Source organism: Pongo pygmaeus, chromosome 4 (assembly GCF_028885625.2).
Source record: "Pongo pygmaeus isolate AG05252 chromosome 4, NHGRI_mPonPyg2-v2.0_pri, whole genome shotgun sequence".
NCBI lineage: Eukaryota > Metazoa > Chordata > Mammalia > Primates > Hominidae > Pongo > Pongo pygmaeus.
Window position 1 is genome coordinate 155,827,286 of NC_072377.2, and position 14,590 is coordinate 155,841,875.

Sequence of the window (14,590 nt, forward strand, 5' to 3'; positions counted from 1 at the left end):
CCTCCAAGAACATTCCCCACCCCCGACCCAAGACGTGCTTTCTATGAGCTCCAACAGTGCCCCTAGTCTTCAACAGCTACCACATCTGTGCTCGTCACACTCTTGTCCTTCCCCCAGTCTCAACTGTGAGCCATGGATGGCAGAGGCCGGTTTTTACCCTTCAGGTCTCCAGTTAGGCCTGTGATGGTTCTAGGGTTTTGTCTAGGCTGCGAGTCTGATTGGGGCTAGGACAAAGGGTCAAATTCAGGACGAAAATCAGCCTGGCCAAGAGCAGTGGATACATAGCCCCTATCATCCCACTTCTCAGATGCTCCTAGAACTCCAGCCCAGGATCCTTTATTCTCCGTATGCTCCACCTTCTCCCCATACAAGACCCTCTGCAGAGAGCAGGCACAAGGAGCAGATAAATGGTGGTCGATGCTGCCTGTCAATTCAGATGGGCCTGGCATAACGGTTAACTAATGGGTTTCTTGTTTGATTGATAGGTTCTCTCAAAACTAAAGGAGTTAAATTTCTTTAATAGCAATACATGCTCAGTGTTAAAAACTCAGATCAACTGAATTTCCCTTGAACACTATTAACATTTAGTGTATTATCCTTTCACATTTGTATAGATATTTAGAAAAATGGAGTGTAGTATACACGTTTATATATTTTTGCTTAGCAGTACATCATAGACATCTATTTCATTATATTCAAATGGCTCAATAATATTCCCCTGTGTAGCTCTACCATAATCTAGCCAAACTCCTACGTGGGGGCCTGGTTTGTATTTGATTTTTCAGTAATATAAACAATGCTGAGATAAACCTCTGGCTATCAGCTAGATTATTTCTATTGACTGATTTTAATACATGATTGGAATTTTAACCACAAGGGGGAAGCAGGCAACCATGGGAAGACAGGCTAAGATTTAGAATAAAGAAAAAGAGGCTGGGTGCAGTGGCTCATGCCTGTAATCCCAGCACTTTGGGAGGCTGAGGCAGGAGGACAGCTCAAGCCTAGGAGTTTGAGGTTACACAGAGCTATAATCACACCACTGCACTCCAGCCTGGGTGACAGAGCAAAACCCTCTCTCTCAAAAAAAAAAAAAAAATCAAACAAACCTATTTAGAAAGTTATCTCACATACATAAGCTTACCCCAACCTTGTGAGCAGGTAGTAGCATTAGTATTAGCCCCATTTTTTGGATGCAAAGCTGATGATTTCATTATCAGGTGCTCTTCTCTTCACAGTATTTCCAAATAAATTGACAGCAGCACAACATTCTGCCTACATTCATTTCAAGTCCAGGTGCTGTGCTGGGGACACTATGAGGCATGCAGAAATAAAGAAGACCATCCCTGCCCCTCAGGGGGTCATTATCAGGTGTGAGGACAGACACACCTAAATAACCAAGTGCCTACTATAACAGACAGGAGAGCCCAGGAAGGCAGGAAATTCACTTCGACAGTGAGGCTGGGCACAGTTTTTTATGGAAGGGGTATGCTGACAATAAGAGGTAAGGTGTATTTAGCCTTTACTCTGTGCATGGCACTGTGCTAAGTGCTTTACCTGCATAATCTCATTAAAACTTCCCCACAGGCCAGGCACCGTGGTTTATGCCTGTAATCCCAGCACTTTGGGAGGCCAAAACAAGAGGATTGCTTAAGCCCAGGAGTTTGCGACCAGCCTGGGCAACATAGCAGGGCCCTGTCTCTTAAAAACGAACAAACAAACCAACAAACAAATCCCCACAGACCTGGAAGGTATCCTACCCTTTTTTACAGAGAAGAAAACTGATGGTCAGAGAGGTTAAGAAACCAGCTACTGTGGCACAACACTGGAACGCACGTCCTTAATGTGAATTCAGGAGGCCCTACAAGGGTTGGTAGACTTTCAACAGGCAGGGCTGGGAGAGAGATTTCTAAGAGAGGAAACACAGAAACGAAGCCTTAGAGGCAAGAAATACAGGCACATCTGGGAATGGCAAGGGGATCAGCGTGCCTGGGGTGTGAAAAAGGAGGAATCTGGAGAGATCAAAACTAGAGAAAGAAAACTAAGTCAGAGTGGTGAAGACCGCGAGTAGCAAGCCAAGGAGATCCTACTGTATTTTGTATTCAGGGGAAACCAGCTAAAGAGAATGACATCATGTGTGCTTTATGAGGATTAATTTGGTGCATTGCATAAGAGAACAAGGAGACTAGTTAGGGGCTAGTTAAAATAGTACTGGCCAAAGATAACTAGAGAAGGAATGAGAACCAAAAGACATTACAGAGATAAAATCCACAAGATCTTATTAGATGCTGGAGAAAGAAAGGAAAGAATCGTGATTAAGATTTTCATGTTTGGGCAACCAGGAGAATGTGAGTGTGTACACCAGGAGAGGGGCTGGACAGAAGGGAGAGGCGAGTTCACTTTTCTTTTATGAGCTGGAGGGACCTCAGGGACCTTTGAGTGGAGATGTTTAGTGGAAAGTTAGAAACAGGAAGCTGGTGATTTAGACACAGTACTTGAGAATCAGAAGAAATGACCCAGGGCCGGGTATGCTGTCTCACGCCTGTAATCCTAGCACTTTGGGAGGCCAAGATGAGAGGGCTGCTTGAGGCCAGGAGTTCAAGACCAGCCTGGTCAACATAGTAAGACCCTCTCTATATAGAATAAAATAAAATTTAAAAAAAAGAAGAAGGCTGGGTGCAGTGGCTCACACCTGTAATCCCAGCACTTTAGGAGGTTGAGGCGGATGGATCACCTGAGGTCAGGAGTTCAAGACCAGCCTGATCAACGTGGTGAAACCCCGTCTCTACTAAAAATACAAAAATTAGCTGGGTATAGTGGCAGGTGTCTGTAATCCCAGCTACTCAGGAGGCTGAGGCAGGAGAATCACTTGAACCCAGGAGACAGTGAGCCAAGATTGCGCCATTGCATTCCAACCTGGGTGACAGAACGAGACTCTGTCTCAAAAAAAATAAAAAATAAATAAAAAGAAGAAGAAACGACCAAGGGAGCTGCCAGGGAAAAACCTACACTTAAGATTCAGCAAGGCATGTTAGACCCTGATAACCTGCAATTCCGCAGCCAGGTTTCTATCCCAGAGAAACAAAATCACACGTGCACAAGAAAGCATATGAAAGTTCACAGCAGCATTGTCTGTCTTGGTGAAAGCCTGGGTCAGGGAGGAGCAGGCAAATAAACCATTAAACATCCACATTGTGCAATAGTTACCAATTAAGTAGATCAAAGGTATTGACATGGATAGATCTGCAGAACATACAGTGGATGAGAAAAACAACATGTAGTGCAATAATAATGTATAACATTACACCTCTACCCTTTGTCATCTTGTAGTGGATCTTGAGTGAAATTTTCACTTATTCCATTGGAAAGACAGGTTCTCAAATCCTATCATTAGGAGTTGACAGTTGCTTACCCAAGGAAACTCCACCACCTTCTAGCAATGGTTCCATCTTTCATCCCAAAAAACAAAGATTAGTCATGGAATAGGTAGTGTTCAGTTTTAAATGACCTTGAGGATACAGCATAGAATGTCCTTTGCTTGATAAATACAAGTAAAATGGTCTAATTCCAAAACAAATGTATAAATGTCACAAATGAATTTTATTTATGTAATAGTAGCATGTTGACTAGAATAATGACTATTATTAATAGACTCATGGGGGAAACGAAAAGTGGTTAAGATTTATGGACTGGTTGAATTTAGTGTAGGAGATTTGCTTACCCCTGCACAGAGGCCAATAGACTTTTTCATTTAAAATGGAGCTCAATGCTTGATCTCTATACAGTTATGAGCCCCACTACTGATTTAAGAATACGATTCTTAAAGTTGTCCTCACGTTAGAAGTACTTGAAATGCTTTTAGAAACTACTATTGTCAAAGACACACCTCAGCACAATTAAATCAGAATTCTTTGGAAGGAAAAAAAATGTATAACATTACTTATGAAAAAAGAAGAAAAGCCAAACAATCCTGTCACATATATATTTTAAATGATGTATGTGTAGGCATAGAGAAAATTCTGGAAAGCTAAACCCATGCTAATTGTGATAAAGGGGAGGAGTTGGGACAAACATGGAGAGCAGAAGGGGTTAAATGGCGTTTTAGCATAGTTGTCAGGTTTTAATTTTATAAGAAAAATGTAATCATCTGTTACTTAAGTGAATAAAAATTCTCAAACTATTTTTAAAAAGAAAGATTCAATGGGAAGAGGAAGCAATGGAATAGACAGGAATATATTCCGAGACTATAGGTAGGACAGTTACTGGGAGCACTGGGAGAAGTTTCTGGAATGCAAAGTGGAAAAAGGATCCACTGCACTCAGCAACGCTGCAGAGACAGCAGCCAGCAGGATGAGTCCTGTGAACTCGGCTGGTTGTCAACACCTTTCACTTACAGCCACTAGCTCCTGTGTCCTTGAAAGGTCGCCATGTCCCACCACTGCCCTTGAATGAGAGGGAGATTTTCTGTTCTTTTTTGAGTTGTAAACATCCTAAAGCATTTCATCAATTTCTTGTATTTAGACATTCCCTTCCTTTCCCAGAAATTCCACAGTGATATTCTTAGTGTTCTCTTTCCAGTCCTTCAAGCTGTGTACGAAATCTACTTCTTCCCAGTCCAGCTCCGGCAAATACCTGCCTCCTCTCTTGTTCTCCATTCAAAAAACTTCCAATTTAAGGTCGTTTTTGAGAGCATTACTGTGGTGGTGGTGGTGGTGGAGTTTATAGAATTTCTCATGGGACCCACAGCATGGATGTAGCTAACACTGACTGAGCACACAAAGGTGCAATCACTGTGCTAACTTCATAGGAAGTATCTTGGTTAATCCTTTCAGCAACCCCAGTAGGTCAGTACTATTATAACCTCCATTTCACAGCTGGGACTTAGTGTGGCTGAACGACCTAAGGTGGTAAGTGGCAGTAAGCTTGTGGTGGGTGACTCTGTGTTTGTCTCACTATGTGAGTTTGTCCTAAGTGATCAATAGGGGTGGGGACTGGACTAGGAACAAGGTCTCAGGTATGCAGGGGTGTCCAGTTTACCAAATGCCTTTATGACCATTAATTCATTTGATGTCACCACAGTGCTTTAATGACATGGGTCATTAGGGAAAATAATGAGATGAGTCAAGCTTTGTAATTCCCTTAAATTGGTCAAGTCTGGGTTAAGGGCTTTTAGGGCACATTAACTCACTATGTGGTCTTGAGCAACTCTGCAAGGGGTGGGAGCAGAGGGGGCCCCCTTTGGCCCAGCTCTCTACAAATCATCAAGTTCCTGGCAGCCACTCCTCCTGGTCTGCAAATTCTTGGCGAGGCACCCTCCTGCTCTCCAAACCCACCCATTCCAGGCGATCCCTTAAGTGGCAGAGGAGCCAGGTTCCTGGGGTGAATAAGCAGGCTGTTTATAGCCAGCAGCAGTCATGGGACAGCCAGCTGGAAGGTCATGCCCCTTCTGAATGTTGAGGTTTCTCATAAACATTTCCCCAGTAAGCCTTCTGGGAGATGAGGATGACTCTGGGTCCATTGCCCTTGCTGGGGCAGAGCGCCAAGGCCCCATACTCACTTTCTTCTCCTTTCTCCCGAATCTGGCTCTCTTCCTCTTTCCTCCTTCCTCTCCTGCTCTGCTGTCATTCCTTCCCTTTCTTCAGTGGAAAGAGGATACGATTCACAGTAGACACACAGGATAACTCATCCTTCTGAGCCTCAGTTTCCTCCTGCGTAAAATGGGTAATAATGGGACCTTCATCTCAGGATGTACGGGAAAGTGCCTAGCACTGTGTTAGGCACACACAGTGGGCATTTAAAACATATTGGTCATCTCCTTCCCCCTCCACCCTATCCTTTTGCCCTAATCCCGGCCACTGCCCTGTTTTCTTTCTATTTTCCTGCTCCAGCCCTGCTCCCATCTCCACTCTGGGCACTTCCATCTCACTGACTGTGCTGCTGCTGCCTGGGAGGGTAGACGAAGAAGCCAAGCTTCATTCAGAGGAGGGCTGACCACCGCGGGGCCCGCCTGGCCTTGGCACTTCCCCACAAGACCACACCCTAAGCCTCTCTGCTTTTAGTAAATAGCCCATGGGAACTGGGGGTGGAGGGAGGATGTAGAATGGGAGAGGCCAAGATATTTTAACCTTTGGCTCATATTTGCCCTTAATCTGGCTCTTCCAATGGTTTAATGGTCAGAGATCATTGTGTAAATTGCTGTGTGACTTTGGGCAAGTCCCCATCACTCTCTGAGCTTCAGTGAAGTGTGGGAAGGAAGTGAAGAGCAGAAGTTGGGTAGAAGTGCAGGTCCTGGAACCAGACCATCTCCACCACTTACTAGCTTGGATTACATAACTCCTCTGTGCCTCAGTTTCCTCAACTATAAAATGCAATTTATAGTATACCTAATTTATAAAAGCACTTTTATAAATAGTATACCTAATTTATAAAAGCACTTTTATAAATAGTATACCTAATTTATAAAAGCACTTTTATAAATAGTATACCTAATTTATAAAAGCGCTTTTAAAAGTACTTAGAATAGCGCCTAGCCCATAGTTGGTACTAAATTAATCTCAGCTATTATATGCAAATGGAGAGGTAGAACAGGGGTATGTGTGCATGAGAGGAGAGCTGGACCTTCTCTGAGGGTATTCTAAAGTCCTGAAAACCCACATTCCTCCTTTTCGGATAAGAAGAGGACAGAACATTGAACACAAAGTACTTCTCCCAGGGAGACCATAGGAAACTTGTCAAAGACTTTCAAAGCCAGATGGACCCCTTAGAGATCATCTGGTCCAACTTGTCATGCTACAGTAAGAACAGGGTGGACCAGAGAGATTCTGACTTATCTGGGACCATAGAGCTTTTGACGAGTTATAGAATTGCAGGTGGTGCATTGCAGGGAAGGGAGGCACTTTAAGGGGACAGTGAGATGGGCTGCCAGAGGGCTGGTGGGATGCTAGAGGTCAGATTCCCAGGCTCCATGACCTCCAGGATTCTTAGTTCAGGCACTTACCCCATAACTAAAGCACCGATGTCACCACTGGCATCTTTAATAATTATAACCATGTAATAAGGAGGGACTATATCCCAGGCACTGCACCAGACGCTTTCACATGCATTACTTACTCCATACAAAATCCCCTTGACAAATGAGGATCCATGCCTTGCCCAAGCTGCAACAATTACAAAGGGGCAGAGCTGGGCTTTGAATCCCGGTTTCTCTAATGCCAAAACCAGGGTTCTCATGCAACGCTCTTTTCATGTTTCCCAGAGCCTAGTTTGAAGCTCGAGCCTCAATAAATAAGGATCTCATATTTGTCTCACTGGGCTGGTCAAGCAGATCTTATATTTGTCTGACTGGGCTGGCCAAGCGATAACACTAATGAATCAGCCTGGGTCCCAGTCAGCTTCAGCCCCTTCCACCCTGACCCACAAGCCATGATGAGAGACCAGACCCTGTGTAGGAAATCTTTCTTCCAGGGGCCCTGCCTCTGTGTTATCTGTCCCCACTGTCAATGGGAGAAGCAGTGGCTGCTTTCGGAACTGGAAGGGGAGGAGGGCTTAGAGCCTGGGGTGACGCTTCTGGCTGCTGGGCCTGACCTCCCCAGACTTTAGCCAGGGCTCTGACTTGAATGGGAGGAGCATGAACAAACAGAAAGTGGTAGGAGAAGCAAGAAACCAGGTAAGGTGAAAAAAACTTTTCCCCTCCAAAAATATGAAGTTTATAGTTGATGTGAATTTGTCAACTTAATATAGTGTAAGAAGCATAAGGTTTAATACAGTCTTCTTCCCCATGACGGCAGGAACCACATCTGTTGTATTCACTACCACATGCTTAGTGCCCCACCCAAGGCCTGTCTAGAGTCAGTGCTCAATAAATAAACATGGAAAATGAATGAAAAAAAAATGGAGGGACATAAGGAAGAGCACTGAAATGTGGGTCAGAAAACCTGCATTACAGATTTTAGCTTCATGGCTCATGGCAACCCTTGGACAAGTCACTTCGGCTCTGTAAAACTCAGTTTCTACATGTGTAAAATAGATACCATGGCAGTTCCTACTGCACAGGGCTTTGAAATCACAGACTTCCGTAGGAGTCATGGTTCCATAACCACCTAATGTCAAGTTGAAAATTGTATTTCTTCAGAGTGAGGCCGGCTTTAGCAATCTATGGAAGGGGTCTTGCTGAACCAGGAAGGCCAGAGGTGTGGTTCTAAGAATGAGGATTAAACATGAGAGAGACCATAAATCTGCTTGGAGAACCGCAGCATTAGGAGGGTACAGTGGACGTGGCAGGCACGACAGATACTCTCTGCCCTGGAGAGTCTACAGCCCTGTCCATGCAAGGTGTCATTTAGTATCAGTGGGAACACAGATGGGCTTAAATCAGAAGATGTTACAGATTATCTAGTCCACACTGGACAATAGCCCAGTGAGGGGTTAAAGGCTGAGAGACAAAGACCCAGATATTCTAATTCCCAGCTCAATACTACTCTTCCCACACCACCATCAAAGGAGGGGGACGGTGGTGAGAGGGGGAATTTGAAGAGAAACAGATTGGACCAAGGAATGAATGCCTCCATGTAGCAACAGCTTCAAAGGGGCTTCAGAATAGGAGATATCTTGTTAAAGAAGGAGGAACGAGAGGGGGAAATGGTTAAAAATAATGTCTTACATCTATGTGGATTATGTTTCCAACTATATCATGTGTAGTAGCTTATTGCATGTGAGGTACTATGGTGGAGAGTTATTGACGGGGCATCGGAAAGCCCATTTCATTACCCAGCTCTGCCATGTACAAGCTCTGTGACCTCAGGCAAATCCTCTCTCTGATCCTCAAATTTTCATGTGAAGCATGAGGCAATAGTGCCTACCCTATAGACCTATCCTGGGGACCAGGTTAGGAAAGGGAAGTGGAGGGAGGTTGTAGCCTCTCTAAAATGCTCTGCAAATGGGCAATGTGGCAAAGCGGTCACAAGCAAGCGTGTGAGGTAGACCATCACTTAGACTTTCTTTTCTTTTCTTTTTTTTAAGACAGAGTTTTGCTCTTGTTGCCCAGGTTGCAGTGCAATGGCACGATCTCGGCTCACTGCAACCTCCACCTCCTAGGTTCAAGTGATTCTCCTGCCTCAGCCTCCTGAGTAGCTGGGATTGCAGGCGCACGCCACCACACCCGGCTAATTTTTGTATTTTTAGTAGAGATGGGGTTTCACCATGTTGTCCAGGCTGGTCTCGAACTCCTGACATCAGGTGATCCGCCTGCCTCGACCTTCCAAAGTGCTGGGATTACAGGCGTGAGCCACCGCGCCCGGCCCCACTTAGCCTTTCTATGACTTTGTATCCTTATCTCTAAAATGGATGTGGTGGGAATCAACTATAATGCATTTGCAGCCTTTGGCACAGTCCCTGACACATACAAAGCCTGCAACATCCTGTTAGTTACGACCACTAGTTGGGTTTAAAGAATTTTCTCATGTAATCTTCATAATAACCCTATGAGGTAGGATTATTATTATTCTCATATTGCTGATGGGGAAACCAAGACCTAAAGAGAATTGCTTACCTATATCAGTAGCTAATTAGTAGACAGCAAAGCCAACTAGAACCCAGATGCCATATCAGATCAGGCAGGCAAAGATCAGAATTAGTGAGTAGGGCAGGCAGCAGTGGGAATGTCTGTGAAGTCCAGACAATAATGCAGCCACAAAGCCAGAGTTCTGGTAGCTGCAGAGGCATTTCCAACTTTAAACTCTGGTCAGTCTGGAGCTCAGTTAGAACAAACCTTGTTTCATCTTTGATTTAAGGAGCTGAGAAAAATAAGTTCTGGAAAGAGAAGAGGGGACCCTGTGTTCCAGCATCATCTGCGTTATTTATTCACTAGGCTGATTGCTTCTCCTCTCTGGGACTCAGTTTCCCCAGCTGTATATGGAAGGTTTAACTACATTAATGCTTCTCAAACTTGAATGAGGCTCTGAGTCACCTGATGATCTTGTTCAAATGTAGATTCTGATTCTCAGTAGGTCTGGGAAAAAGCCTGAGATTCTGAATGTCTGACAAGCTTCCAGGCCATGCCAGTGCTGCAGAGCTAAGGATCACTCTCTGAGGAGCAAGGAACTAGATCAGCTCGAAGGACATTTCTGTTATGATAATGCCTATGAGAGCGAGACACCAAAGACTGAGAAGTAGAGCAAAAACAAATTCTGCCCCAAGTGCCTTACAGTATTTGGGGGTCCAGTGGGAGGGCCAGGCTATTTCCCATGGACCACAGACCCCTTTAAAAAGGGGCTTGATGTCCAGCACTCACTGAGGCATTCAGCTGCAGAGCCAGCTCTCCGGACTCTTCTTCCCAGCCCATCTCCCACCCTCACCTGCACTTCACCTCCTAAAGGGAAGAGACAAAGTTTTCTAAGCCATTTCCCTCCCCTATCAGGGCTGGGGAGGGAGAGGCTTGTTCCTAATGAAGACAAAGGACAAGGCTTAAGGGACACTTGAGAATCTTTTTCTGTCCTTCCTTTTTCTCATTCATTCATTCATTCATTATTCATTATTCAACTATTTATTGAGTACTCTCTATGTGCCTGGTATTCTCTTAGGGGCTGAGGTTACAGCAGAGAAAATAAGACAGATGTGGTCTCTGACCTCATGTTGCTTACATTCTAATTGGGAGGAAAATGGGACAGGCCATAAATAAGTAGATTTTAAAAATGAATGAGATCATCTAAAATCACAAAAAGCAATAAAAGAATAATGAAACAAAGTGATGGGGTAGGGGGCTTCTTCTGTCTATTGTCCTCAGGACAAAGTCCAAGGCTGGAAAAGCTCATCTCCACCTGCCCTTGTTTGCTTCTCCAGCCTTATCTCCTGTCAGTTTTTACCTTGAACTTTCCATTCCAGCCACACAGGACATAGAGTATCAAGGCTGGAAGAGGCCAACCAGCCTTTGATCCAGTGGTTCTCTCAGCCCCAATCACTCTTTCTCTTTGTCCCTATCTCTTCCTCTTTTTCCCTCTTTCTCACCCAACTAACCCCTCCTGCTCGTTCCCAGCTTACTCGTCACTCCCACTGGAAGCTGGCCCTGCTGCCACTGATCTGGGCTAGGAATCCCTCTGTGCCACCTTCCCTTATGACAGCATCCATCACCTGTGCAGCTGTGTTAATTGGCTGTCCTTCCCCCACTAGACTGTAAGCACCTCAAGGGCAGGAGTCCTGTCTTATTCACTCTGAATCCTGAATCCTCAGCAGTTGCTGCAATGCATAGCACAGAGTAGGTGCTTAAGGAACACCTGTTGAATTAACTGACACTAAGTTTAGTACATTTAACAGCTCAGTAATGGGCTGGGTGCGGTGGCTCACGCCTGTAATCCCAGCACTTTGGGAGGCCAAGGTGGGCAGATCACCTGAGGTCAGGAGTTCAAGACCAGCCTGGCTAACATGGTGAAACCCCGTCTCTATTAAAAATACAAAAAATTAGCTGGGTGTGGTGGCAGGTGCCTGTAATTCCAGCTACTCAGGAGGCTGAGGCAGGAGAATCCCTTGAACCCAGGAGGTGGAGGTTGCAGTGAGCTGAGATAGCACCACTGCACTCCAGCCTGGGCGATAAGAGCAAAACTCCGTCTCAAAAAAAAAAAAAAAAATGCTCAGTAACATGAGACAAAGGCATCTACAAGACATGGCTTTGGAGACAAAGAATAAATTGATAAATTGGAAGGAAAAGAATATAACAATTCCTCAGTCCTTTCTGGAGTCCACATTCTAGTGGCTTTCAGCTCTACACTGTATCAGGCCTCCTACAAGGCTTACCAGGCAGACTGGGCAGACATTATTGACCCCCATTCAACAGCTGGGGAAGGTCATGCCTCAGAGAGGTGAACCTACTTCAGCTGAAGTTACCCAGCCAGGTGGTGGCAAAGCATGTCCAAAGAAAGTTAGGGACCAGAGACGTCAGATCCAACCCCTCCCTCTTGCAGGGGATGGGGTAGGGGTGGTAATCTGCAGACTCTGAACTAAGTGTTCTAGCTCATTTCAAACTCAGAATAACCATTTGAGGTAAACAGTAGCCATAGCCACAAAAAAAGTAGACACATGATTTGCCCGTCATCCACCTTCCCCCTCTAACTCAATTGTTCCTGGGCAGACAGTGCAGAGTACCACCCCATTCGTCCTCAAGGACTCCCTGCCTGGTGTCAACTCATGAGAAACTGTCCACCAGCAGATTGACTGGGACAGACAAAACCCTAGACTTTTAATTTCCTTATTTCACAGTTGGGGGCAATCCAAAGCTTCTAGAGAAGGAACTAGTCTATAGCACATACTGAGACAGGGTCAGAACTCCGGAGTCAGAACTTTCTGAAGTATAGCTCACAAGTCCCCTTGACATGAACCTTCTGAGTTGGGAAAGGGCTAAGAATGATGTGAACATGACCTGGCCATTTGTTAGCTGTGGTCAGGCTGGGCGAAGAGAGGCAGCCCCTCTGGTAGTTCTACTCTAGAACTCATTAGTTCCCTCCTAGTCCTCAATGGTTTGTGCATTGGTAAGTAGCCCACGAGAAGTAGGATGTGGGTTGCTTACTACTTAGTGACTGTTTATGAAGATTGTTATTGCTACTACAGCAGTATAGTCTCCCAGCTGAACAATAACCTAGAAAGTATGGAGAGTGGCCAGGCACAGTGGCTCACGCCTGTAATCCCAGCACTTGGGGAGGCCGAGGCAGGCGAATCACGAAGTCAGGAGTTCGACACCAGCCTAGCCAACATGGTGAAACCCCGTCTCTACTAAAAATACAAAAAATTAGCTGGGCATGGTGATGGGTGCCTGTAATCCCAGCTACTCAAAGGGCTGAGGCAGGAGAATCACTTGAACCTGGGAGGCGGAGGTTGCAGTGAGGTGAGATCACGCCATTGCACTCCAGCCTGGGAGACAGTGCGAGACTCCATCGCAAAAAAAAAAAAAAAAAAGAAAGTATGGAGAGTAGGTGGAGAGGGGCTAGCAGAGACATAGGTAGGGCACCTTACCACTAAGAAATAGAGCAAAGGGTATGTGCTTTACGTTCCAGAAGCATATAAATCCAAGAGGAGGGAAGCGACATTTTGGCTGAAAGCTTGGAACTATATCTAGCATAGATAAATGTGATTCTCATAGGTGCTTGTATTTGCTATGGGACCCTGGACCAATCATTCAGTCTCTTGAAGCCTTAGCCTCTCCCGTGAGAGGGTGGAATGAGCTAGTCTCTAGGGATTCTTCTTTTTATAACTCTCCCTCTAAGTGGGATTTGCAGGCAGAGGGAGTCATTAACTCCTGCTATGGTCTGAGTGTTTCCCCTCCCGCATATTCCGATATTGACTTTTTTTTTTTTTTTTGAGAGTCTCACTCTGTTGTCCAGGCTGGAATGCAGTGGCACGATCTCAGCTCACTGCAACCTCCAACTCCCGGGTTCAAGCAATTCTCCTGCCTCAGCCTCCTGAGTAGCTGGGATTACAGGCTCACGCCACCATGCCTGGCTAATTTTTGTATTTTTAGTAGAGATGGGGTTTCACCATGTTGGTCAGGCTGGTCTGGAACTCCTGACCTCGTGATCCGCCCACCTCGGCCTCCTAAAGTGCTGGGATTACAGGCGTGAGCCACACTGCACCTGGCTATATTGACATCTTAACCTCCCAAGTGATGCTATTAGGAGGTGGGAACTTGGGAGGCGATTAGGTCATAAAGGTGGAGTACTCATGAATGGAATAAATGCCCTTATAAAAAAGGCCCAAGAAAGGCCCCTACCCCATCTACCATGTGAGGATACAGTGAGAAGACAGCCATGTATGAGGAAGCAGGTCCTCACCTGATCCCAAATCCTTGATCTTGGACTTCCCAGCCTGAGAACTGTAAGAAATAAATCTGTTGTTTACATGCCACCCAGTTTATAGAATTTTATTATAGCAGCCCAAACGGATTAGGACAACTCCATTTCAGGTAAGCCCAACAAACCTAGTATTTGCCAGGCCAGGTCCTGTTGAGGCTTATTTGGGAAATCTGTAGCAAATTGTTAGTAGTACAGGCCCGAGACTGTGATCCTTAGAAAGATCGCTACGCTTGGCCTGTGGTCAGCTCTTGGGAACTTCTATTTCAGAAGGATTTCCACCATTCCCCAAACTAATAAGAGTAGCTCATTATGCCTAAACTGGACAAACAATGCAGTTTCTGTTGACTGCCTACTTTTCTTCTGGGAGTTTAGAACTCTGGTATGTGCTTAGCCAAGGATGCCTATGTGACCAGCTCCTAACAAAAACCCTGGCATTGAGTCTCCAGTGAACTTCCCTGGTAAACAACATTTTACACATGCTGTTACAGTTCATTGACAAAGGAATGAAGCACATCCTGTGTGCTTAATTCAGCTGGGGGATGATTCTTGAAATCTCGTGGCTGTTTTCCTCCAGACTTTGTCCCATGCACCTTTTCCCTTTGCTGATTTTGTAACCTTGTGCTGTAATAAATCATAGTGTCAGTGTACTTATATGCTGAGTTCTGTGAGTCCTCCTAGCAAATCACTGAACCTAGAGGTGATCTGGGGACCCCCAACAGGAGATAAGCCTAGATTTCACAGAGTCAATCATAATCCTGTGC